At 35.8% G+C, this 27650-nt stretch overlaps 1 long non-coding RNA gene across 2 annotated transcripts; it reads left to right on the top strand.

Moving 5' to 3' along the window:
- The first annotated feature begins 171 nt into the window (after positions 1 to 171).
- On the top strand, positions 172 to 27550 carry LOC119715392 (uncharacterized). Of its 2 annotated transcripts, none has more exons than XR_005262482.2 (3): positions 172 to 1599; positions 7191 to 7312; positions 27196 to 27550. It is a non-coding gene; the product is annotated as an uncharacterized lncRNA (long non-coding RNA). The 2 variants fall into 2 exon arrangements; XR_011806729.1 differs by lacking the exon at positions 172 to 1599 and adding an exon at positions 1709 to 5303.
- The last annotated feature ends 100 nt before the right edge of the window (positions 27551 to 27650 follow it).

Raw genomic sequence — 27650 nt, 5'->3', positions numbered from 1 at the left:
TCTCCCCCTCCTTCTACACTGACCTTGGCACCTGCAAGGCCATTTCTCACTGCCTTGACTCCCCCGGCTGCTGTGTGGCGCAGCGTTTTTTTCCCTGTCTTAAATATGCTCTCACAGAGGCGCAAAACAACATCGCGTATTGGCTCAGATCTGGAAAACAATGGGGCCCTTCCCAAACATGGGGCGGCTTCTAGATCTTTCTCACAGAAACCACCCCTATGGCTCCCTGCTACCAAAACCTTGCCAAGTAAACCCACTACAGTTGCATGAGTAACAGGTATTTTTTCCAGTGAGCAATGAGGTAATCAGATCCTACTCACATAAGAATTGTACCTGTGTTCATGACAGAGGTATTCAAATCTGTCTGGGGCATTGTTGTATACCACGTATCAACCATATTCCTGCTTTTATAGAGAACAGATACAAAACTTGTCAAATGTCAACCAGAAATGGATTCAAAGGTGGACAACATGTTTTATGCAGATGGAGTATTGCTCTCCCATAAACAGCAAGCCACTGTTCAAGTAAGAACTTTTTCATTAAATATGTGGTAAAAATTATCAGTGTAGAGGTATCTGTGGTGATTATGCAAGAAAAAGTGTTGAGGACCATGAAATCACACAAGAGGTTTGCTTTATAGCTAGCAGTCATTATAGAGGACAGTCATTATATGTGCTCTAGCCTATAGCTCTAGGCTACCACCAGAGCTCACCTGAATTTGAGCATTGTCATTTGTCTGTTACAGGTCACCTTCTCTCGGTGCCTGATTCTGAAGACACTTTAATCAAAACAAATTGGGTTACTTTAAACAGTGCAAATGGCAGGTCTTCTTTGTTCCAGGTCATTTTGACTGTTACAGAGTACTAGTAACAGCACTTCTGTAAGGAGATCTAATGGGGAGAGTAATCTCAGGTAGAAGAAAAAGGGACAACAGGGCTAAAATGGCAATGGTAGCCTTTTCTGTTGATACAGCTGAGTCACAAAGAGGCTGTTTATTCACAGTATAGAGATACTAATGGTAGGTATGCAGCCCCAGTGATACTAGTTGTGACAGGCTAGGAAATAAACATCAGCAGCAATGTGATCTAGGGATCAGCAGTGCTATAAAGCTGAATAATGAGATTCAAGCAGAGGCCGATTCAAGAAGAGTTTCAGTATTTTAGCCAGAATCCATATTCCCTTGCTATGAGCATATATCACATTATCAGATACAGCCAGCTCAGCAAGATGTCAAGGGTGTAGAAAGTCATTGCTGCATTTTAGTGTGGGATTGACAGCTATAGGTTTAACTATACCAGATGGGCAAACCTGTGGCATCTGAACAGTTCAAGTGTGGATCCATTGTAAAAACTGTGATGTGAATTGCTGCGGGCGAGCTCTCCTGGTGGAAAGCCTTCTGGATTTGTACCAGAAGTGAGGAAATGAGCCAGCACTGACTGTTTAAGCCAACACCAGCAGGTCTCTCAGGACTCAGCTGTCTGCTCATCCCACTCTCAGTCCACAGAAAAGTGTTACATAAATAACTGTCTAAGGAGAATGAATATTTTCTGACTGTGAACTGCTCTTGACTCCACCATAGGACATAGGTGTTTGATGAAGGTAAGATTTTTGTTTGTTGAGATTCTTGGAATAAAAGATCAGACATGCCTGAACTATACAACATACAGAACCTACTCTTGACCGTTTAAAAATATAAAAACATCTCACATTGTGCTGTAATAATCAGTGTCCAACTGAAAGTACAACTTGATGATATAGCCTTTTTTTGTTGTTGTTGTACTGTCAGTGGTACAAATCTGTTTCACTGAATGAAGGTAACAATAGGCATAAATCACTGTCATAGAAAATTCAGGTCAAAGAAGTTCTTAAGAACTTCTTGCTTCCTTGTTCTCTGCCTCTGTTGTTCTCTTGAAAGTCAAGCTGACCTCAGCAGGTAACAGCACCAGAACTTCTCACTGCAGCAACATTCACCTCAGTGATGCTGAGTCAAAGTGCTACACTCCACAGGAGTCAAAAACAGACATTGCACTAATCAAGCCTGTTGAGATATTTTTTCTTCTATGTTTTTTATTTTTTTTATTTTTTAATTTTATCTATTTATCTATTTATTTATTTATTCCTGGAAAATGTTTTTTGTTTTGTTTTTGGTGCTTACTTTTTATTATTTTTTTATTATGGGAAAAAAAAGGCACAAAAGCACTTTTACTTCAAGCTACACCAACCCCAAAATTGCCAGAGTCAATTTGAAAAGAAAGACACTTTTAATTGTTTTTATGGAAGAATTCATCAACCTAAACCCAATTTTGAGATAATAGAATGTGCCAAGAAAAAATGTAAGAGCATTCTTATAACTCAGTGTTTAGACTCCTGAACAAGGCATGAAGCTGTGTACAATGCATTACCATTTGATTCCAGGAGTTATTTGAGTGTTCTTAAATTAGTGACTCCTTAAACTCCTCTGTTTTACCTTTTAGCTCTGGGGTTTATTGCACTTAAATGTATGAAGACCAATGATTGCCTACTGAAGTATAATGCCTTCTTTGTGTTCTCCTAATGATAAAGCATCATCATGTGTTTGTAGCCAAATAAGGCAGATTTATTTCTGCCTTTGTGCTTGTGAGGTTGAAAGCAGCTGGATTATATCACCAAAACTTGTTTTCAATCTCTTCTCTAGAGAACTAGTCAAAATTCTACAGAAAAAGCAGCTGCACAGAATGGCTGGGAATTACAGTTTGCACAAATTTTACTGTTTGGTTTCTTTATTACTGTTAGCATTTAGTTTGGCTTTTAAATTCTTCAGTGCTGCATACTGATATCTGAGTGCCTGTTAGAAAAATCTGTGGAACACAATAAAATTTTAAGGTGCCTGGCTCAGCTAGAGGTTTTTGTTTGTTTGGCTGGTTGGTTTGGGTTGGGTTTTTTATTTTAAGTCATTTGTATTTATACTAGCCAAGAACCCAGCAAATTCTCAGAATAGCCTGCATGGACCTTACCACAAACAACTGGCCATGGCTTAAGCAATGTGTTACAGCTTTTCACTGGCATCCATAGCTGCCAGAAAATGATGGTACACTGCCAGTATAATGTGCAGATGTTAGTAATCATGAATTCAGTGTTGGGCATAAAGGAATGTGAAGTGAGGAATGCCAGAGAGTGTCCGGCAACATTGTGTGTGGCCAGAATTTTTCACGGGAATCACATGTGCTATGTTACTATTTGTGTACCTTCTGCCCAGATATATTTGAACACACGAGGGAGTAACTTCCTAATCAGCTGTTACCTGATGTCCATCTGCTATTCCAAATACCATGTGTCCGCTGTACAATTTAGTAATGTTTGTTTGTCACTCATTACTTTTATGGTATGCAGGATATGCTGTTTTATAAAATAATAGACATCCATTAAAGGTGGTATTCATACCACCTAACCACTTTGAGAGCTCAGACCTCTGAAAGTCTGATGCTTGGTCTAGACTGTTATACTGTTTCCTGCTATAGTTAGATGTATGCTTGTGTTGGGTTAGATGTATGGTTGTGTTGGGTAAAACCACCACAATGCTAAGCATCTTTAAAGGGAATTTCATACCATGATAAGTCTATCCAAAATCTAGAACAGTGACAGTGAGCTCTTCTCTGAAGGTAATTTTTTCTTTCCTCTGAATACAGAGGGAATGAAATACCACTTTTTTAGATGCTGAAGTTAGCAACCTACAAGAAAGATTAATATTAATTTGGCTAATGCAGCTGTCTATAACCTCAGGCTTTTTTTTATAATCTTTGGAGAGAAGCATGTGCAATGTTCATGTGCAGTGTGTGTTCTACAGTCAGATGTCTAAAACAGGTGAGCTAAATCACACACTAGAGCTATATCTTCTTATGTATTGACTATGGTCAGGTACCTAAAGTCACTAGCAGAGATGCTGTTGAGACATATTGTACAGTAACAGCTTTTAGAAAAGGTCTAATAATGTCATGTCTTCATATAAAGACCACTTAGCAGTTAATTTTTTATTGCCATTCCCTGTACTGGACAGATATTACATGAAGTTGCTCTTCATGGGCAAATACTTAATCCCTAAATTCTTGTTATTGTATTAGACTGGTTGTTCAGGTTCTACTTAGCTTGAAGTTCCTTGAAAATTCTCATTGACATAAATCACACTAGGAAAAAAGTTACAAGTGTGTTTCTTTCTTTTCAAAATAAATAAATAAATAAATAAATACCTGTTGCTGTCAGGAATCATCACATCTCAAATATATGAAGACCAAGATTCAAGTGCACTGTAGCTTCTTTGTGTTTCTGTACTTTCTGCACCTTTACCTTGATCTTGAGAAGAGAAGCATGAGCAGGAGAATCATTAGTAAATCAGAAAGGGAAAGCAGGCTACATATGGGGAAGGGTGTATTTCAGCCCGTTTTGTCCCCCCAGTCCCAAGAAACACTATCTAACCTTAAGGCAGCAATAGTCCCCGAAAGTCAATGTGTCATAAGCAATTCTATCTAAAGAAAAGCACACATTACTTTTTCCTGTAGGAAATGCTTTTTTTCTTGCGTAAGTATGAATGCCTTACACATTCTCTCTGCATGCATCCCCAGGATATACGAACTTTTAGACCCCACCAGCTACACCATGCTGCTATGTACCTCACCTTACTGCATCTCATGCATTTAGCCCTCAAAATCCTCTAGGAGAAAGCCAAGAGGTGCTGCTGGAGGTGGAATAAATCCATGAAAGATTCTCGCTGTCTACATTGAATTAGATCCTGTATTAGCTCATGTATCAAAAACTTTAAAACTTACAAAGACTGGTATATATTTCCTGTTAAACTCATTGGCATAAGATATCTGTTACTTATAAGGACTGAAGGTAAAATGAAATAATAACATCTCTCCTCACTCTCCCCTTCTGCCCCTTAACTTTGTCTCTAAGCTTACCTCTCCCCCCAAATCAAAACAGAATAAAATGAAGGGAAACTTTCTGTAGCTTGAGCATTAGGAGGTATAAAAGCTAATACGGGTGTCAGCCTGGCAAGTAATAGCAGCTGCACTAGAGACAGTTGACCACCAAATGGTATCCTAGCAACATACAGTAGCATCGTTATACATAGTGCTATCAAACCAAATTTATCCTTTTCAATATCTTAGCTTCAAGAGAGCAGGGATGAATAAAGAGCAAAGGATGAAAATGGTGCTGATGAGAAAGACAACATGGGTTTTTTATTTAAGCAGAGGTTATATAGAATGTCTGTGTAAAATGAATAAAAAACATTGCATTTTTGCTACAAGGAAAGATACCTACCAGGGGTAAGGCACTCTCAAACAATTATGATTCAATTTGCTTTCAGAATACTAATCCTGTGTATATTTTAGCTTGGAACAAAATTTGCCGTACAGCTTCTCTTTAACTCCATTTAAATGTTTCTACTTAACTGGGGAGGGGAAAAGGGACATATATTTTCATTAATCAACATTTCTAAGTCTTTAAAAAAATCTCTAGGCAATCTACCTATAAATTGTGGTTTTCAAAAACAATTATAGCTTTCATTGTTTCTAATATTAAATTGGATAATTACAGCTCTGTTGAAAAACTCTTGAAATTGAGCAGTTTCCTCTTTTTAGACTATAAATTGTCTTTTATTCTCCTGTTATATTTAGAGCCATTGATCCTGCAATATCCACATAATTTACCAATGTGCATAATGATCATGACTGTAAATAGCCTTGTCAGAGAGAGTACAAATGAACCTACATGCAGATTAGTTACAGGAAAGAATCCTTTCTTCGGTTTGGAGCAAAGATTAGAAAAACCTGTTAGGAGTGTAGACCTGAGAAATTAGAAGATTTGGACTCTCCTGTCCAGCATAATCTAGGATGATTTCACTGATCCTAGTTGAAAGGGGGCCACCTACCCTCAGCTGGGGGTTTGTCCAAAAGCAAAAAGACTACTGATAACACAGACAGAATTGAAGTTAGGTAGGGCAGTAGTTATTAGTAAAAATTACTCCTGCTGACATGACCTCAAGCAGAAAGTAAAACTTTAATAGCAGATGTACTGCCAAGTACATTGCAAATATTAATATTTAGTATTAATATTAAGTAGTGCCAAACTTCTGATCACTGACCATTTTTAACGTATATTCCAAACATTATCCTTGCAGAGGATACACACCATCGGGAATGGATTTACAAAACTATGTTACATGATATACTAAGCATTTTTGTACACACGGGAAAATATGTATGAAAAAGTTTTCTATGTGACAGTCTGCAGCAGAGGATTGATTAGAGACTTTGCTGAAAAAAATAATAAATAAAATAAAAAGTGTATATATTAACTTATATATGTATTTATTAAATGACATAATTAAAACTAAACTTTAATCCAACATTCAATCTTTTCCTTAATTTGTATTTCTAATTATTTTCAAATACCATTTTTGGAACAGTGTATTTAGCTTCTTGTCTTTTGTTATTTATGCAGATCACAGCAATCCACTCTCCTCTCCAACTATTCTGACAATCTCTAGTGCTCAGTGGTAGTAACCCTTCTTTACATAAGTTGCTATCTTTCTAGCTTCTAAGGAATGAGTCTGCCCATAGTAGACTCTACTTTAACCTAGTAGAATAATTTATCTATCCAGTTCCAAGGGCATCTGCTATTCTGTCCCCAAATGTCTGTGCATTCATATAGCCAATGACAAGGAAAATTAAAATAAAATAAAATAAAATATAAAATAAAATAAAATAAATAAAGTAAAAATCACCCAGACAATTGACACATTTGCTTGTAATCTTGCTGCCACCATTCAGACTGTATGTTTGTGATTAGCATTCCTTAAGCAATCTATCAAAACAGTACTGGACAAGGAAGGGCCTGACAGTTGACAGGAGAGATATCCTCTGTTAGCTGGCAGCCACATTGACTGAGACCCATAACATATGTGCTGAATATTGCCTATGAAACAAATACATCTGCAGCAGTGTAGGCTGTATCAGAGGGACAACAGGCCAGTCTTTTTCTAAACATGCGTTACATAATGCGTTAATAAAGCAAGTTATAACTTCTTGTATACACATGGATACCTATGAACAGATATTTCAAGCTGATGTAGTCTACCAAAGCAAGCATGTGTTTCAGAAGGTCTGTAGATTTTCAATGCATTAAATTTCTGGTCTATTTTCTTTACTTAGTCTGATCTTTGATAAGAGAGAAGCTAAGGACAGAGCTGCCCTATTCATAAGAAATGGAATGCTGTAATCAAGCTAAAGCAACTCTCACTTTTGCCTTCTTCATTACACAACAGAGGAAACAGGTAAGTCTTTGGGGTAATATGTGGAGCATGGGGCAATACAAATGCAGAGTGACTAAACAGAATTCATAGAAAGGAGTTAGAGTAAGCTTCTGAGATTTTACGTGACAATAAATTAAAGTTCCAGGGATATTAAAAACTTGGCAGCCAAGTGAGCAAAATTATTTAGAGAAATCATATCCAAAAAGTGCTGGAGCAATCCAGCTTGGTCGATTAGTGTAGGAATTTATGAAGTCATTATATGACATGTTTTCTTGTAATTGTAGAAACTGGATTTAGTGACCTGGGAAATCACTTCCATTTTTAGGATTCTGTGTTCACCTAACTTTCTTTTAAACTTTGAACACATTAGTGATGCAAGTGGAATTGCTATAATAATTTGTTGCCAATTCTTACGCACTTTCACCTTAAGTATTTTTAAGGTGTAATAGAAACAAACCTCCTTCAAGACTTTTATCTGTATCACACATTATGAAGAGTCTGTACTGTGTTAATCAGATAAAGCAAATGTCCCAGTTTTTGTGGGCAATGTGGCCAATTGTGGTGGTCTTACTGTGCTAGGCAGCTAAACACCACAATCACTTTCTCACTCCCCCTCTCAGATGAGGAGGGGAAGAAGTAAAGTAAAGAAAAACTCACAGGTTGAGATAATGATAATTTAATTAAAGGAAAAAATAATTATTAAGGAAAGATTATTATTAACTAAACAATTTAACTAAAGGGAAAAAAAGGTGGGGGGGAAGGGAGGAGGGAAAGGGAAAATAAAACAAAACAAAACAAATAAAGGCTACGTGGAAGTGTAGAGAAAAGAAATTACTCTCTACTCCCCACAAATGAGCAATGCTTGACAACGTCCTTGAAGCAGGGCCTCAATGCACGTAGCTGGTGTTCGGGAGGAGGACCAATGCCTTCCCAACGAGAGCCCATCTCTTCCTCCTTTTTCCACCTTTTATTGCTGTGTGACATCATATGGTATGGAATATCCCTTTGGTTGATTTAGGACAGCTGCCCTGGTGATGTTTCTCTTCTAGCTTTCTGCCCACACCCTAGGATGGTTAGAGAGAGTCCTGATGCTGTGCCAGCACTGCTCAGCAGCAAACACAACACTGGTGTGGTAACACTTCTGTTCTATCTACAAGTGTAGAGCACAGCACTGTATGGGCTGCTGCAGGGAAAGTTAACATCCCAGCCAGACCCAGTACACCAAAAATATATAATTAATATACAATACATAATATATTCATATATATTCACATATATATTTAATAACATATTAATGGTAATATAATAATAATATAATATAAATATATATAATATATTGTATAATATATATTATATATTAATATATTAATAGGTATTATATATATCACTTCCATTAAATAATTATGTATCATATATTTTATATTTATATAAAGTATATATTTTAAATATATATTATATATAATATATATAAACACATACATTATAAAATATTATATATTATTATTTCTTAACATATATATGATTAAATATTATATATAGAAATATAATATTATTTATATTATTTTGATATATATAATATAATATATAATATATTATCTTGATTATAATATTATACATATTATATTGATATATAATATTAATATATGTATATATATAAATATATTATAATATAATGATAATAATTAAACAATATATGGATATATACATATTTATAATATGTATATAAATTTATAATAAATAGGCAAACAAAACCAAGATAATTTTAGCTAGTGTTCTAGTTTGCTTCGCAAAGAAAATTACACTTATAACCAGTGCAACAGGCATGCCTTCTGCCATCTGTGTTAAGTTTGTGCATTGCAAGCACCTGGAGCTGTAAGGAACAGTTCTTGTAAAACAGATGGACAAAAGTACATCAAGTAGGGGGTTATGCTGTGTTTAAATCTGAGAAGACCATCACCCAGTCTAACTGCTGCCATTCAGACAGATGCATATATATTTGGAGTCACAGATTTTAATCAGCATAAACATGTCAGTGCTAAGGAGACTACACTGTTGTGAGCTTATAGCAAAAAATGGGAGAGACCACGGTGACCTAGTACTTAGGCAATGGTATGATACTGATTAGAGGAGATTATAGCTTTCTGAATGCAAAGCTCTAATTTAATGAGCATTTTAAGAGCAATGCAAGAAATCATGTTATGTCTAAGCCCTGTGAAGGTATGGAACAAAATGGAGGATTCACAGATGCACAAACTCAAATGTCAAAAGGGACAATTATAGACTTGCAAAGCTGTTTCTTATACACATGGTTGTAGGATTGCTACCAAAAAAAAAAAAAAAAAAAAGTTTATAAAGCCCCATGTTCACAAAGGCTTGAAGAAGAATAAAGTGCCTTTGAAGAGGAATTACAAGCCTTAAACTAAGAAGAGCAATCCAGAAAAAACCTGTCTAACACACTGAAGCACTTGAAATTCTGTAGGAGTATAAGAGTCTTTGCCCAAAAGTTCCTAATTCAACTAACATTTTGATATTGTGTGTATGTAGTAGGCTGAGTGCTTCTTCTGAAATAACAATAACCAGTTTGGGACATAAAACACTGTCATTCTTCTGGTTAGACAAAATAAATGGGTATGCTCAAATCAAGCTCAAGTTGAAATATTGCAGCTCATATTGTCACAAAAATGGAAAGGTGTGACCTCAAAGTGATTTGGAAGTTGAAGGAAGAGGTAGACTGGTCTAAAAATGATGGCTGGAGTACTCAGCTGAGGGGAAACCAGGCAGCTCGTGTTTCCTTCATTATTTCTAGCCTTGCTATCCAGTAACAGTCTAAACTAAAATGCAGAAGAAAAACTGCTTGTACTACAGCTATTATGGCTAAGGCATACTGCTGAGATGTAAGTTTTGAAATTTTACAGTCTGATGATGGCTTAAACCATAGTTCTTGATGATTCATCCACCTGTAAGTGCAAAATGGTGCTGTGCCCCAGAAAAAGGCTTCAGGCTCTGAATATTTTACATCCAGGCAACAAACAGTATCAGATACATCTCACTGTTTCTTATTGGCTTGATTAAGCACCCCCAAGTTAGCTATTTAAAACTAATTTCAAGAGTAATGGTACTCCTCCTATTCTAATCACATTGTGCTTTTCACTATTGACCACCTAAACTTTATTGGCCACAACACTGAAGTCATCAGTCCCTCTTTTGTCACCGATATGAATAACAACCTTCCCACCCCAAAGCAATTTTTTTTTTTAATCTCCTTTGAACTTACTATTCATTATTTTCTTTGATAAGAAGAATAAATTGAGCTCTGTAAATTTCAGTTTGCTTTTCATTGTCTTGATTACATTGTGTGGACATCAATAGAGAAAACAGTATTCTAAGAGTTATCTTATTTGTGTAGAATAGTGATCCAAAGATACAAAATAACTCCTTTTATGTTAATGAGTCTTTTGGTCATAGAACTGTATTAAATGTTTCTACCGAGGGAAACAAATCAGTCTGAAATTTTGACTGACTGTTGTCTTCCTTGCATCTGGATGTATTAGGGTATGTTTTGATGAATTACAATTGTTACTGCAAAAAGTTCTGGTCTTGCTGTAACAATTACCTTTTTTTTAACCTAACACTTACCTCTTTGTTATTTACTCTTTAAGCCATTTTTGCATCTCTGAATAGTTCATCTGTCTAAGACTTTACAGTTGATATTAACAGATCCCAATTTGTGATCTCAAGACTTTGAACCAAACTATTGTGCAGAACAATACTTTTTTTTTTTTTTTTTAATATCGATTAATTAAACTTAGATGTGAAGAAAGCATTATAGCTCACAATAAATGTTAAAATGTTAATGGAGCCTATTTGTAGCCAAAAATCAATCGATCAATCAAACAAACAAACAAACAAAAAAGACTGCTTCAGACCATTTGTAAAATGTATCAGCAACTCTAGATCAGAAAATAATCCCTGACAAGCCTAATAAGAACTGATCTGTAATAGGTTATAAATTAACACACACATATATATATATATATATTATTATATTAAATTAGCCAATTGGAGGCAATTGGAATATTTCTAATTTGTTCCAAGTAAGCTGGATAGTATCGTGGACTCACAGAATCACAGAATCACGGACTCATAGAATGGTTTGTGTTGGAAAGGACCTTTAAAGATCATCTAGTCCAGCCCTTTGCCATGGGCAGGGACATCTTCCACTAGGCTAGGTTGCTCAAAGCCCCATCCAACCTGGCCTTGAACACGTCCAGGGATGGGGCATCCACAACTTCTCTGGACAACTTGTTCCAGTGCCTCACCACCCTCATAGTGAATAATTTCTTCCCTATGTCTTATCTAAATCTACCCTATTTCTGTTTAAAATCATTACCCCTTGTCCTACTACTACAAACCCTTTCTCTTTTAAACAAGATTCTTTCCATCTTTCTCACAAGCCACCTTTAAGTATTGGAATGCTGCAAAAAGGTCTCCTTTGTGCCCTCTCTTCTTCAGGTTAAACAATCCCGTCTTAGACTTTGTAAGAGAAGTAACAGCAGTTACAGTAGGTGATTTTCATCCAGTTGGTATTCTTTCTAGCTACCTCAGATTTTTTTTTTTTCTTTTACCCAGAATGTCCAAATTAAAGAAATTTTTAATACTTAAAATCTGCCAATAATCAAGAGCTGTTGAGTGAAATACCCTGATACATCTTCTAACTAATGTGTTTCCCCAAAATCTTGAGTTAACAGGCTGGAGAGCTTAAATAAAACTGTTTTCTGTTGAATTCTCCTCCAATCCAATTTTCTGGAACCAGAGATAAACACAACATCAATTAAAATTTGTAAAGGTTATAAAGGTAATTTAAATATTTTACATTCTTTTGTATTCAGTTTTCACACTACTGGAAGAAGTAGTACCTGTATTTTAAAAGCTAATAAATTTCCTAAGAAATAAGAGATTCACTTATAGATGTATATGAGAAAGTTGGTCTGTTTTCTTACTTTTGTCTCTAAGCTTTTACAAGTATTGTTTTTTTCAAAGTATTTAAACCTATGTTTGGAAAATGTCTAGACTATATCATGGATGACACATAGATTTAAAAAATATGATTTCTAAATGTAAAAAGATAATTTTTATATCAGAAGTATGCTAATTGATAGCTATAACATTATTTTAAAGAAGAAATATGCAATATGCATGTAAAATGATAAGAAGCCATTAAGTAATGGAACCATTAGGTCTGGGGTTAATTAGTGAAACTAGTGTGGTGATTTAATTATGGGAATTTCATTTTTCCAAAGCATTGAATTCAGCTTTTTAAATGATATTTCATAATCAGTGTGGTTGTGAAAGAAGACTTTCATAAAACAACATCAGAAGCCAGCTGATCTGTAAAGAAATCATTTCTCTAAATCAACAGTTTCATAAGTTTTATAACCCATCTGTTTTTATATAGTTAAGAAAACCTGAGATTCAGTATTCTTCCTGTGAAAGGAAAAAAGATTAATATTTATGAATTATGACTCAGATTAAGATTTATGTATTCCTTCCACATAAGTAAGCTTACTGAATCACCATTTCTCCCCACCTGAATTGCGGGTACCTTTTGCTTGGAAGGAAAGTGAATTTATAAATATATATTGTGCAGTGGGCATTCTAAGGTTTGAAACACACTTGCTGATGGCTGAGTGGCAGTGAATGGCAATTACCATATTTGTAAGTAGATTTTCTCTCAGGAATAAATTCCCTTCCAAAACTTGAATTTGAAATAACAATGAAAATAAAATTTTAGAAAGTTTAATGTAATTTTATAATTTTCCTTCTTCTAGAGGACAGCATGTTCTCCTTTATTACTGTTGTTGTTTTTGTTATTATTATTAACTATTTGTGTAAAAATGTGAGCTAAAGCCAGGGGACAAGATAGAATAACTGCTTATTCTAAAACAGCCTGTTACTTTTTCTTTTTGTTTGGGTTTTGCATGACTTCCTATGCTTTCTTCAGTGTTTTGAAATCATCAACAATTGCTATCTAAATGCCTGAGTTGGTTTATACCACAATGACTTAATAAAACACCTCTGATTTCAAGAAGAGTGTTAGTGCATGATAACAAGCATTTAATACATCACATCTTGGTTCACAGTTCTCAAATTTATAAAGCTCATAACCTGATTTATGTTTTAGTAGTTTTCATTATTTATCATGCATATAAACCCCTCAAAAAATCAAGAATAGAAATAGGAAAGACACTGCAGTGCATTGTCTCCTTGTTTGTTGCATTTGGTTTTGGTTTAGTTCTTTTTTTTTTAAATATAAATGTTTCACAGGGTTTGGATGTTATATATCAATATTTATTAGTGAAAGCAGGGCATGATATTCCATTTTCATGGACTGTAGTGTAATAAATGTTCTTTCACTTTGACTAAATACAAGTGAATGTAAAATAGAAATATTTGCAGTGACAATAATCACAATATAGTATAGGTACTTGCAAAATATTGCTCTTTCTTTCCCTTTTCTTTGATGAACATTGTAGATTTGAAATTCCTGATACCTTTTCAGGAAGTTATCATGGACAGCTGGTAGGAACAGAGAGTAAGAAAAGAAATTGAAGTTATCCTAAACATAATGTCTGTATTTCAATTACCTCTGAAAAACAGTCAGGATGCATCTGTCTGTATTTGGTAGTGTATTTAGAATATTACATGATCTAACTCTTTCAAATTGTCATTATCCCTCCCCTCGCCTCCTTTCCCCTCCCCTTCCTTCTTCCCTCTTCCCTCTTCCCTCTTCCCTCTTCCATCATTCAGACATTTAAATGATGTCAAATAACAGTATTGTCTTATCATGCATAGTGAAAATGAGAGGAAAAATAGAGCTCATTAAGAAAAGTTAGGCAACAAATTAAAATGTGTTATCAAAGTATTTTGCCTTAGGGAATACAACAAGAAGGCAAAGCATCTATGGAATCTTTTATATACGGATTACATGTTACATCTTTTCTTGTCAGAAGCATAGCATTAAGCCATGTGGAGAATGTTTTACTTTGGCAAGGCTTGAGTTTTAATAAGAATGTTCTGGGGTGGGTTACCCAGATTCAGGAGTCTGAAAAGTTTCCCTGAACAACAGAAAGTATCAGGTACAAATTAAATATTTTCAGCTGCTGACATGTCACTTGATTTTTGGCACACCTGTGTAATTGAAACATGGTAAAAAATACGCTTTAAAATAATTAAAAGAAAAAATAAAATCTATAAAGCTACAGAGTAATAAACTAAAATCAAACAAACAAACAAAATACCAAAACTCACAAAACAAAACACAAGTACAGAAGTAACCCCCCAAATAACATTTTCACTAGAATTTTCTTCATTAATCCACAGGATATTCAAGATTTTTTTTTTTCTCATTTCTGAATGAAAAGTGTTTTCTGAATGAGAATTGTTTTCCATTAACTGGAAAACAAGACTTCCATTTGGATAATAATTTCAATGTTTAGGATTTTTTTTTTTTAATTTACATTTAAACAAAAACGAGACTTCTAAATTTTGCATTTTTTTTTAAATAAACTATAAAGAAAAGTTGAAAGTGGATAGTTTAGCTACACAGAGTTCTGTAACTGTTTTACCCTATAAATTAATATTCCATTAAAGATACTAGTAATCAGGCTCCCATCTGAGATGTGGAAACCAAATTTGTTGTAAAAAATGTAATCATGGGTTTCTTCTATGCTGAGATTTTAGTTACTCTAATATACTTTTTTTCTTTTCCTTTTGAATTTATAACTTATTTCAGTTTAAAACATTGATAAAACTAGTCATGAGTTGGGGGAAAAACAACATTTTGCAGTGAAAATAATTATTTTGATGTCGATGATAATCAGTCATAAGCCTGAATTGCTAAGAAAGTTTGCATTTTCAATACACAAGCCAACCCACTTCCTAAAGTATGAATCTGGAGTTGCAAAGTTAGAACAGTAGGAGGATGCTATTTTGGGAACCTCAGCTGGCCAAAGTCTGATGATAAGGTGACCGTGGAGTTATAGGAGACTCAGTGTCATTATTTAAAAAAAATGAAATTGGTTTATGATAATTTGAAATTTGTCAGGTTTATGTGTCTGTGGAATTTCTTTTGCAATTCATTTCCATTATAAAATTCAGCTTCATAATGTAGTCCCTCACAGTCACATCCCTTTGTATATATGTATTGGGTTTAAGTGGCAAGGCTTTAGTAGCAAGGTGCTGCATGGGTGGTCTCTGTGAGAAGAGTCCAGCAGCTGCACCATGTTAGACAAAGGACAGTTTCAGAGGCTCCAAAGGAAACCATCACTGGCCAGAGCCAAGCCAATAAGCAATGCTGTTTGCACCTCTGTGAGAGCAGATTTGAGAAAGGGAAAAAAAAAAAAAAATAAAAAAAAAATGCTGCACAACAGCAGCTATGAAGCAAGGAGTGAGAACCAGCCCTGCAGCCCCCAAGGTCAGTGCAGAAGGAGAGCAGGAAGTGCACCAGAGCAGAAGTTCCCCTGCGGCCTGTGGAGAGGCCACTGGTGGAGCAGGCTGTCCCCCTGCAGCCCATGGGTCCCACATGGAGCAGATCTCCACGTTGCAGCCCCCCCTGTAGAGGAGCCCTTGGTGGATCAGGTGGATGTGGCCTGGAGGAGGCTGCGGCCCATGGAGAGCCCCTACAGGAGCAGGCCGGGGGCCGGAGCTGCAGCCCGTGGAGAGGAGCCCACGCAGGAGCGGGGGACCTGGGGGGAGCTACCGCCCACCCGTGGGGGACCTGTGCTGGAGCAGTTTGCTCCTGGGGGATGGATGGACCCCGTTTTATGGAGCCATGTGGGAGCTGTTCTTGGGAGTTGCTGCATGTGGGCAGCCTCCACAGGCTCAGTTTGGGAAGGACAGCATCCCATGGGAGGGACCTCATGGGCAGCAGGGGCAGAGAGTGACCGTGAAGGGGCGTTGGAGATGAAGTGTTAGGGACTCGCAGCAGCCCCCCTTGGAATTACCCCAGAAGAAAGATTAAATAATCTGATTGCTGTTGTATCAGATAAATATACAGTTTTTAATTCTCCTTGGCAGAAGAGTGAGCAGAGGAGCAGCAGGAACACCATTTTGAGGGAATCAGGGTTATCTTAATTCAAATCAGATACACTCCTAGAAAGCCTAGCAGATCAGATTCAAAAGAGTTAGAGAAATCCATAGTTTCAAGGCACCAGTGAATTCTATGGGTAAGGTAATTTTAAATATTTTTTAGTGTTACAACTTAAGGTTTTAATGTCTTTTAACACCTACTGCTTCTGCATGCATTCCAAAGCCCCTTTCTGAATTTAGTTTACAGAAATTTATGCAACATGTTTAAGGTGTCATAGCATGGCAGTGTCACATCTGGATCCACTCTTTTCTACTCCTGTACATTATCTTCAATGCTATGGCAGAGAGGAGAAGGAATGTGAAGATGTGGAGTTCTTGTTCATTTGTTTGTTTTGTTTTGTTTTGTTTTGTTTTGTTTTTCTGTTTCTCCTTAAAATACTATATTTCTTGATATTATGGCTATAGCAAATCATATAAATGAAAGTCACAGTAAATTGCTAGGATTTCAAATTTGTTCTTGGATCACTAAATTGCAGAACCTGTCCAGTTTAGACAAATCATTTATTTATCCTTAAACTTCTTGATGGATAAGAACTGAAAAGATGTATGTATCTTCAAACAGCTAGTAGAAAGGCACTTGCCATACGTTTGGACATATTATTAAGCCTAAATGGTTTCAATTTTAGAATAATTCTTAAAGTAGGACATTCTTGTCTGTCATGTGTTTATCATAATGAAAGTAGTAGAACTTGCACAGATTCATATGAAAGCACTTTTTGTGTGTGTGTGTGTAGTACAGATTCTACAAACACACAAAGAGGACTCATACTATTCCTACTTCTTGATAATTAGGTACATTGTCCACTTAATGCAAACATACTTAACTGTATGAACTGGAAATAAATAGTCAAGTTAATCAGTTTTCAAGCCTGTCTAAAGGTGAATTTGTCTTTTATTTATTCAATACAGGAGGTTAAAGAAATGCCACTCTCTTACTTAGGACTTGCCTATTAAAACATTATGCAAACATCTTTTATTTAGCCTCTTTTTTTCCCTCAGCCTCATTAATAAGGTCATCATTCTTCCTCTGCAAGGCTGGCATGTCTTCAAACACAGCAAAGTTTACTTTTTCCAGCATTTAAATTCTTAACCCCATTTTAGAAAGCATAAATTTGCAGAAGAGTTGGATGTCCACTATTTTGACTAGGTAAAAAAGTTACCTTCACCCTCAGTTTAAGAAAAGCAAGCAAACAAACAAAAAAGTAAATAAGAACAAATATCAAAAACATAGAACATTTTTTGTAGGACTTTTTAGTAGTCCTCATTAATCAAACAGAAAGTAAAGTGGATCCATACCCTGCTCAAGACTTCTGGCTCTGGAAATGTGAGTAGAGCTTGATTCTGCTATATGCTATTTTTTGATATTTATAAGAAAAGTATAATGGACCCTCTATTCTTTCCTGTGGCACATAAGCCACTGTTTTCTATAGCTACATGGCTACAAAGTAAAAAGCAGTGGAAACCACGTGTCCCAAAGTAAAATGTCTGTTTCTTTCACAAAGCCTTTCATTATGATAAGGAAAGTGTTGTGTGCTACTTTCACCTTCTTAGGAAATTTTACCTATTAAAAACAAGGTCTTAGATTCTGGTTTTATCTCTAGCAGTTCTGTTGTAAAAAGCTACAAGACATCATAGCTTACAAATACATTGCAGCTTTTACAAATTAAGTTTGTAGTAGTACTCTAAAAACACCAGTATGGCTCTACACTAGCTGAAACTCCTATTATTCATTATTTTGGGAGGACATGTAATATAGCTGAACACAAGCTCATGTTATTCCCAGTTGCCAGAACTCATCCCTCATTGGTTCCAGAATATGAAGACATGTACCATTATTTCTCTCCCTCTCAGTGACCTGTCCAAAGTACAAATTGAATAAAGATCAGAATACAGCTGAGTCACACTTTAGCAATCCAGCTGTATTTAGTGTTCTTGACATGTACTATGACCATTACAATCTGAAATTAAGCATTTACTGGCTCTTACCAATCTTTGTAATTCAAAAGGAACTGGAGAACTGGTCTTTAAGTCAAGAAGATAAATTCTACATCTTCTGTTTCATTCAAATTAAGCTCTAATAATTACTACAAGTTACTCAGGGATAGTCTATAACATTGATCCCACAGTTTTGTAACAGTATTTTGCACTGACTATAGTACACTGATAGTAAGAGGATTTTTATTCATCAGTCTTTCGTTTTTATATATATATTTAGAAACAATATGCACACAAAACAAACAAACAAACAAAAAACAAACAGTAAAATTCTCAGTGGCAACATGGCAACATTAAGGAAAAATTAAATGAATGCAAAATGAGTATGAATAAACATCAAATTGTTTATGAATGTTATGTATACATGTAATGTACACAAAGAAAATTACTCCCTGCAACAAGGATTTTTTTTTTTTTCTGACATCTCTTACATTTAAATATCATTCCATAACTAAACCAAGTATTATATTAGTGAAATATTGTAGCCTCTAAGGATTATCGTGGCAGATTCTTCCCAAAACAAATCCCCAAACTCAATAGCCTAGTTATAGGTAGCTAATTAAAGCAATGAATTTAATAGTGTACATGCCGTCTACAGTCAGTGGAGACAGAAGGGAGATCATGGCGGGCTGAGGGACATATCAGCAAGGGACATATTTTCTTTCTCCATTAATTATATTGAGCACAGGATGAGAACATTCCTTTCTTAACCTATTATTTCAGGTACTTAATATTAACCATGGTGTCTTCACATAGGAAATAAACAAGTCATGAGCTCTCGTCATAATAATCAGTCATTTCTGACTCTCGTCAGAAGGTTCCTAGACTATTTCATCTCACTCACTTATCTTCCTTTAAAAAATAAAACAAATGAAAACATTTTTCCTACCTGCTGAGAAGTCTTTCTTATGTGCATGTACAAATTGTAGGGACAGTTAAAACCTAAAGAAAAGATTACTAGAATCATGCTACAGTTGCCTTGGTGACATCAGTAATAAAGAAATAAAGAAAAACTTTTTACAGCATCTACCTGTACAGCCCACTTAAACTTCTACGTGTTTTTATCACTACAGAGTTTTTTTTAACAGTCTGGTTAAATAAACCTCTTACTAAACAAAAGTAGTTAGTGTTTTTTTTTGTCATATAGAAAAACACATTCCCACTTTTCCTTAGGAAAAGCAACAAAAACATGATTTTTCATAACAAAAATATATTAACAGTTGAATAGCAACAAAAATATATTAACAGTTGAATAGCATTACCCAAGTGTCAGCATTGTATTAAACAATAATAATTTATTATTGATTGATTAATTATAAAAGAAATATTGAAATATATGTGCAAAGACATTATCACATCCTTTATGTTATGTACAAAAAAACCCCATATAAATAAAAAGTCTGCAGTTTCATCACAGTGTCACTCTTTTGGCTGGAACAAAGTTAATTTTCTTCATAGAATCTCACACAATACTGTGTTTAGGATTTTTGATTAATATAGTGATGATAACACACCAATGTTTTTAGTTGTTGCAGAGCAGTGCTTACACAGAGCCAAGGACTTTTTTTTTGCTTCTGGTGCTGCCCTTCCAGTGAGCAGATTGGGGGTGCACCAGAAGCTGGGAGGGGACACAGCCAGAACAACTGGCCCCAGTTGGTCAAAGAGATATTCCATACCATGTGGCATCACGCTCAGCAATAAAAGATGGGATAAAGAAGGGGGGAACATTTGGAGTGATGGTGTTTGTCTTCCCAATAAACTGTTACATGTGGTGAGCCCTGCTTTGCTGGAAGTGGCTGAACACCTGCCTGACGATGGGAAACAGAAAATGGATTCCTTACTTTGCTTTGCTTGTGCACAGTTTTTGCTTTCCCTAATAAACTCTCTTTATCTCAACCCATGTGCTCTTGCATTTTACCTCTCTGATTCTCTCCCCCTATCCCACCTGTGGAGAGCGAGTGAGTGGCTGTGTGGGGCTGAGCTGCCTGCCGGGTGAAACCACAAGACACAGATAAAATACACTGTTAAATAGACTGGCTGGTGGTGAAAGAAGCCTCAGAGTCAGTGGTATCTTCTGAGTTTAAGCTTGCGGTTGAAGTAACAGATAGTTATTTCTTAGATTTTCCATTAAAAAATAAATAAAAAATAAATAAAAAAATAAATAAAAAATAAAAGGTGAAAGTATTTCATATTTGTGCCTTGTTTTAGGTAAGAAAACCTAATGATAAGAAGCAGCATATTTAAATACATACACTTACATTCACATGAATCTATGCTATACATTTTAGTTGTTCTTCTTAGATGCCTAAAAAGGAATATTTTGAAAAATTCAGAAAAATCTTTATGGATTCTGTTATTGAGGCAAAAGTTCCTTAACCATGGGAAAACGAATAGATCATAGTAGCAGGGTAGTAGGGCTTTTTAAATACGTGATAATATGGTTAGGGTCATTGGCTATTTAAATGCGCTGCTTCTTATCATTGTGTTTTCTAACCTAAAATGACATAAGCTAGAGTCCATACTTAGGAGGTTGTAAGCTAATACAATAGGTCCAATTCTGACACAGCAGATTTGAATTTATGATTTTATGACATCCCATCTTTTTGATAGGTTACAAAACATTCCAAGTAAAATTATTTAAAATGCTTCTTTAATTCCCATTTTCCTGTTGAAACTGAAACATTTTCCTTCAAGAAAGTTCACAGAACAAAAAGTATGGCCAGGAAAAGAGACCTTCCGGTTCTCAAGCCCAATTTTTGTCACATTAAGCTGAAAGGAGAGACCTGAGATCCTTTTCCCCTGTATATTGTTTGTGCCTATGTTTGTGAGCAGTGCAGACTAATACAAGTAGAGCAAAACAGTTCCTCAAATTATATACATTTCAATGTATTACATCAGATAGGATCCAGATAGAACACATTTCTGTAATATAGCCTACAGGTCATGAACAGAGACTATGAGCAGAGACAGGATATGAACAGAGACTATTAGTTGAGGTTTCATGTTTTGTAAATTATTCATATTTCAATTTTAAAATAATTTTTTTTAATGTTATGGAAATCTTCCTGCCCTGGAGCAAGTTTCATAATACCATAAGTTAATACTAAGTTATACTTGCCTGTTACCTTCATAAGGTCTGGGTTTAAATCTGGCTTGGGTAATAAGTGAAATTAGCTTAATGGTCCCAAATTAGTCCTTAGGAGGCATTTGTCCATATCACAAAACTACTATTGTACATAATTTGGCAGTAGAGTACAATTGGCAGTCTATTCTCCAAGGAACCCAAAAAATGGAATGGAGGGGACATTGCAGAGCAGGTTTAATTCTGGCAATGGTATTTGGATCAAGCCAATGCAAATGATTTCTTACTTTCATGAAAATCATCATTCAGCAAACTAGTTAATGCAATGAGGTTGTCTAAATAAATTGACCATCATATTTAAATAGATCAAATTACAAGAAAAACACTGTTTTGCCATATTTTGGTAATATATTTTGGACATTGACTGCCCAAGCTAAACCTTGTCTGATTGATCTTATTTATGGCCACAGGCAAAAATTTCTGTAAGTAGTGACTGTATGGGAAAAAAACACTTTTTTTTTTTAAAAAAAAAAGATAATTAGAACATAAAACAACCAGGCAAACCATAATTAGAGGTTCAAATTAAAATAACATCATCAACATCATTCAACTGTACATAGTTAAATTAAATTAAATAATTTGCTGATTTTATGTGACCATCTTCATCTCATAATATAAAAGAGAAAAGAAAAAAAATAAAATTTTTCAAGTAAATTAATTGTTTAAATTATTCCATTAGTTGTGCTAATACGGAAAAAAAAAAAAAAAAAAAAAAAAAGCTGTAAAAATCCAAAATTGTATTTTATACATTTTTAAGACTATGAGTCACTGAAATTTCACTAACTTAAATGTAATCAAGAGGAGAAAAAAAAAAAAAAAAAAGTAGTGCTTCTGCTTACATAAGTATTTAGACACTTAATTGAATTGAACATTTTTAGGATAATAGTCTAGTTTCTTCAGCAGTTTCTCAAAAGATGCTTCAATAAATTTACTTCATTAGTAGCATAAGAAATATAAGACTGCACAGAAGTATTAATTTTTTCTTGGGCTGGAAATGATTTTGAAAAGGGAACCCATCTCCTTTAATACCTGTCTCTACTATACATGTTGGTACATGAAATTTATTGAACCAGATCAGAACCTTCAGATCCACACATAACTGTAATAAATACATAACTGCTTTTTCTCTGTTCCTATAACACAGAGATGAAGCTTGGTACAATGCATACATACATATATGCGTGTGTTTATATACACACACACACAAATGTGTTTATACAAATGCAAATATGCTTATGCAAATGAGGAAGTGTTCCCACAATGTGGATTTAGCAGATTAAATATTTTAAAAGCCAGATTTCAAGATCTTGCCCTGTTTATGCTTAAATATGTATGTTTATGATGTTTATGTTTGCCCTGTCTTGCCCTGTTCAAGTCTTGCCATGTTTATGTTTAAAGATTGTTGTAGTTTAACATTTTGGTTTATAAAACTCTTAAGTGATTAAAAAAAAAAAAAAGAGAGATGAAGGGAAGGGAAGGGAAGGGAAGGGAAGGGAAGGGAAGGGAAGGGAAGGGAAGGGAAGGGAAGGGAAGGGAAGGGAAGGGAAGGGAAGGGAAGGGAAGGGAAGGGAAGGGAAGGGAAGGGAAGGGAAGGGAAGGGAAGGGAAGGGAAGGGAAGGGAAGGGAAGGGAAGGGAAGGGAAGGGAAGGGAAGGGAAGGGAAGGGAAGGGAAGGGAAGGGAAGGGAAGGGAAGGGAAGGGAAGGGAAGGGAAGGGAAGGGAAGGGAAGGGAAGGGAAGGGAAGGGAAGGGAAGGGAAGGGAAGGGAAGGGAAGGGAAGGGAAGGGAAGGGAAGGGAAGGGAAGGGAAGGGAAGGGAAGGGAAGGGAAGGGAAGAGAAGAGAAGAGAAGAGAAGAGAAGAGAAGAGAAGAGAAGAGAAGAGAAGAGAAGAGAAGAGAAGAGAAGAGAAGAGAAGAGAAGAGAAGAGAAGAGAAGAGAAGAGAAGAGAAGAGAAGAGAAGAGAAGAGAAGAGAAGAGAAGAGAAGAGAAGAGAAGAGAAGAGAAGAGAAGAGAAGAGAAGAGAAGAGAAGAGAAGAGAAGAGAAGAGAAGAGAAGAGAAGAGAAGAGAAGAGAAGAGAAGAGAAGAGAAGAGAAGAGAAGAGAAGAGAAGAGAAGAGAAGAGAAGAGAAGAGAAGAGAAGAGAAGAGAAGAGAAGAGAAGAGAAGAGAAGAGAAGAGAAGAGGACGCAACATAGTGGAACATAATGAAGTAAGCGCAAGCACTGAATAATTAAGAAATCAATAAACAATTCAGCATTTTCTTGATGTTCAAATGACCTTCCTGAATTGGAAGCTAAGGCAGTGTATGCGATATGAAATCTTTAGCTAGCTAATGTACCAAGTAAATTTGAGTAGGCTGGTAAATTTTGATTTAACTATCTTAACTGTTTTGATAGGTTAACTGTAAAGATCATTGAATCAGTCAGATATTAGTTCAGCAGAAGCCAAATAAAAGAGAGTACTTACAAAGAAATAGACCTGTAGAGAAAATGCCAGCAAGTTGTGGGAGGTAGGTGGTAAAATGACACTCTGTAATGATGCTCCTTCCTTCCAAAATCCATGATATAACCTCCCACTGTTGAAGACTGAGGTTACGCAAAACCCAAGGAAAGCCAAAAATACTTTTTTGATTAATAGAAATATCAGAGTTCATTGAGCATCTAGAAACATCTTACATGCCTGGGCCTGAGAAAGGCAGAAATGAATATGGAAATCCCACCTTTGGCACCACAGTATGAATGGAGCAGTCTCACTGGACTGAGGCAGCTGAGCCAGGATTTGATGGCTTCAACACAAAGATACTGTTGGGGAGGGCAAAATGAGAGGTTGCAAGTCCTTTTTGTGTGTGTCAAACCACTAGTCTTTTTATCAGATAACTGTTTTATGAGCAGCAGTATGTTGTAGATGGGTAAATGTACAATGGCTGGAAGGTGATTTTTCTGCCTGAGGTCACAAAACACCTGACTCTACTGAATGAGTTTTCTTCTCTCACACCACCTACCTGCAGCAGTCTTGTTAGGATCACTCTGTGGATCAGCTTTTCTGCTTCTTCACTTATGTATTCAAGCCCAAATCCAGACCAGATATTCCTCTGTAACTGGCATATTATTAGGGATTCAGCTCAAGGACTCTACAAAGGCTCTACAAATTGCTGAATGCCTTTGGTATGAGGGCACACAGCTCTTCATAGAACAAATACAGCTCCCCCAGAAGTATAAATGAAATCGCCCCAAATGTCTCACCATGTATACAAAGTCTGTAATTCACTCTGTGTATCAGCTCTTTAAATGAGTCGATGCTCCTCATACACAAAAATAATCTTTCTGAGATGGTGGCAAAAGATTTTTCCAAGATCAAGGGTAGCACTAAGAATCTGTGTTCACCTTTCATCTGCCTGCTTCGTGCTAGTTGTGTTGATGAAGTCTACAAAGCAGCCTGAATTGGAAGTCAGCTTGATAATTTGTATCTTGCTCTCTTACCTATCATTATAGTCCATCATTATCTTCTAAAAGATTTTCCATTGCTTTTGAAACAAGTGAAGTCAGCATTCTCTCTCTCTCCTTGGGAAGCAGTACAGCTGTCATTTTGCCAATCTACCCACAAAATGTTACATCCATTTAGCAGTTCTGAGGAAGAACTAAATGGTTTTAGCCATATTTGATCAATTTTAAGTTTATTTTTATGTTAGTTCAAATCATTAAAAATTTGAGCAATAAATGAGTAAATGGAAAATATCACTAAGAGTGATGTTATATGAAATTAATCATGAAGATTATCAGGATTTCTCAGGACATTACTTTCATTATCAACTCTAGAAGTATTGAAGATTAGCCTTTTCTTTTTCTTTTTAATTTTATTTCCTTTTTTTTTTTTTTTTTTTCCCAATTATTTATTTATTTTTCTGTCTCAAGCCAATCACATATGTTAGCATACAAACAAAAGACTAAACAGAGACAAAAGTGAACTGTGATGTACCTGTTTGGACCAGGAAGTCTGAGCACAAACCATGGCTGTGAGCTACTCATTACTGAGAACTCCCTCACTGATTATATAATCAATTTCAATAGAGATTGATTGCATAAGGAATCTACCCCCAAGCTTACATGCCATTTACACATTATATTCAGTATTTCTTAAAATTACCCAAATAATAATATATCATAAATCAAGAACTCAGAGTTCTTGATTTAAGAGTTCTCTGCTCATCGCAAAGAAATTGCTAGAAACCCTTGGAAACTTAATGCAAATTTACTTAAGCTATCACTTAACTCTACAAAATCTTGAAGCTTGTTTAAGAATTATTGTTAAGAATTATTTAAAATCAGAGCTGGAATTATTGGTCTATAGGGTGAAGAAAAACTAGTTTTTATGTTTGTTCCCCAAAAGATGAGTGTTTCAGCAACACATAAAAATAAACCCATGTGTAAATGGCACAGTCTGAGTCATGTATCAGATGCAGTAACTGGAGGGACATGACTGTGAAAAGTAGCCAACAGTTATTTCCAACTATTAATGAAATGAAATGAAATGAAATAAAAATAAGTATAAAATAAAATAAAATAATAATAATAATCATAAATATTAATAAAAAGTAGTGCAAGTGTATCAGCTGTGTACTTAGGCAGACAGTTTATAAGCAATCTGCTTTGTTGGCAGTATAAGAGCATAACTATAATAATAATGATAATTTTTTAAAAAAAAAAAAAGTATATGGAAGACAGATTGCAGTAGAACATGAGCTTCTGACTTTCCAGCATTTGGACAGAACAGTGTGAATACCAAAGCTCCAGCCTCTGCTCAGTGTCAGAAATTTCCATCCTTGTCCCTGCCTTATATTTCCACCTTTTGACCACATAATAAGGTTGACTGGAGCAATTAAATTTCACAGTGAATTTTCTCCGACTTTGGAAAATACAGGAAAGGTTATATTATCCACTGTGACCCTAGAAATCTTTGATTTTGGCTTTTGACCTAAACATTTTGATACTAAAGTAAACATTATGAACAGTGATGAATATGAAAATGTTAATTTGTATATGGTACAGGTTAGTACTGCTATTAAGTAAGATACTTGCTGGTGGTAAATGTGATGACATTTTCTATACTGATATGTTCCAACTACCAGGAAACAAACGTCCATGGATTTTGTTAGAGTATTTATAGTCAGTGTGCTACTCTCTCCCCTTGATTGTCAAGGCAGTCAACACATTTTCTTCTGCAGGTCAGCATGTGAACTGACTGCTGTTTATTGCTTTCCCAACAGGTGACTGAACCTGGAAGCTCCAAATCAAAAATTTACTTGGATTCTGATTCAAACACTTCCAGGAGGCAGCCACAACATCTCTGGGCAACTTCTTCCTTATCACCCCCACAGTAAAGAAATTCTTCCTTATATCTGATCTAAATCTACCCTCTTTTATTTTAAAGCCATTCCACCTTGTCCTATCACTACAGTCCCTGACAATGATCCCCTCCCCAGCTGTTTTGTAGGCCTTCTCTTCTCCCAGCTGAACAACCTCAACTCCTCAGCATGTCTTCATAGGAGAGATGCTCCAGCCATTTGATCAACCTCATGGCCCTCCTCTGGACTTGTTCTAATATGTCCATCTCCTTTTTGTTCTAGGGGCTCCAGAGCTGATCACAGCACTCCATGTGGGGGGTCTCCCGAGAGCAGAGCAGAGGGGGACAATCACCTCCCTCACCCTTCTGGCCATGCTTTTTTTGATGCAGCCCAGATGGTTGGTTTTCTGGGCTGCATGTCCACATTGCGAGCTCATGGCGAGCTTCTTGTCAACCAACACCCCAAGGTCTTTCTCCTCAGGGCTGCTCTCAATGCATTCTCCACCCAGCCTGCATTTATGCTTGGGGTTGCCCCTGCCCAGATGCAGGACATATACCCAGCTCTGCATTGGCAACTCCACTCAGATGGTATGAGTTGTGAGCCAAAATTGACTTTGTAACAGTTGTTTTCATTAAAGAAGGCATAAAGGTGAATGGTGTAGGTATGCAGTGTTCTTTCGTCTCTGAGTAACTGTTCCTACTGCTTTAATTAAAGTGTAAGAGGTTACATGAAGATAT

This window comes from Anas platyrhynchos, chromosome 1, assembly GCF_047663525.1.
Source record: "Anas platyrhynchos isolate ZD024472 breed Pekin duck chromosome 1, IASCAAS_PekinDuck_T2T, whole genome shotgun sequence".
Classification (NCBI taxonomy): domain Eukaryota; kingdom Metazoa; phylum Chordata; class Aves; order Anseriformes; family Anatidae; genus Anas; species Anas platyrhynchos.
Note: the sequence above shows the minus strand (reverse complement) of the source record. Positions and strands in the feature narration are given on the sequence as shown.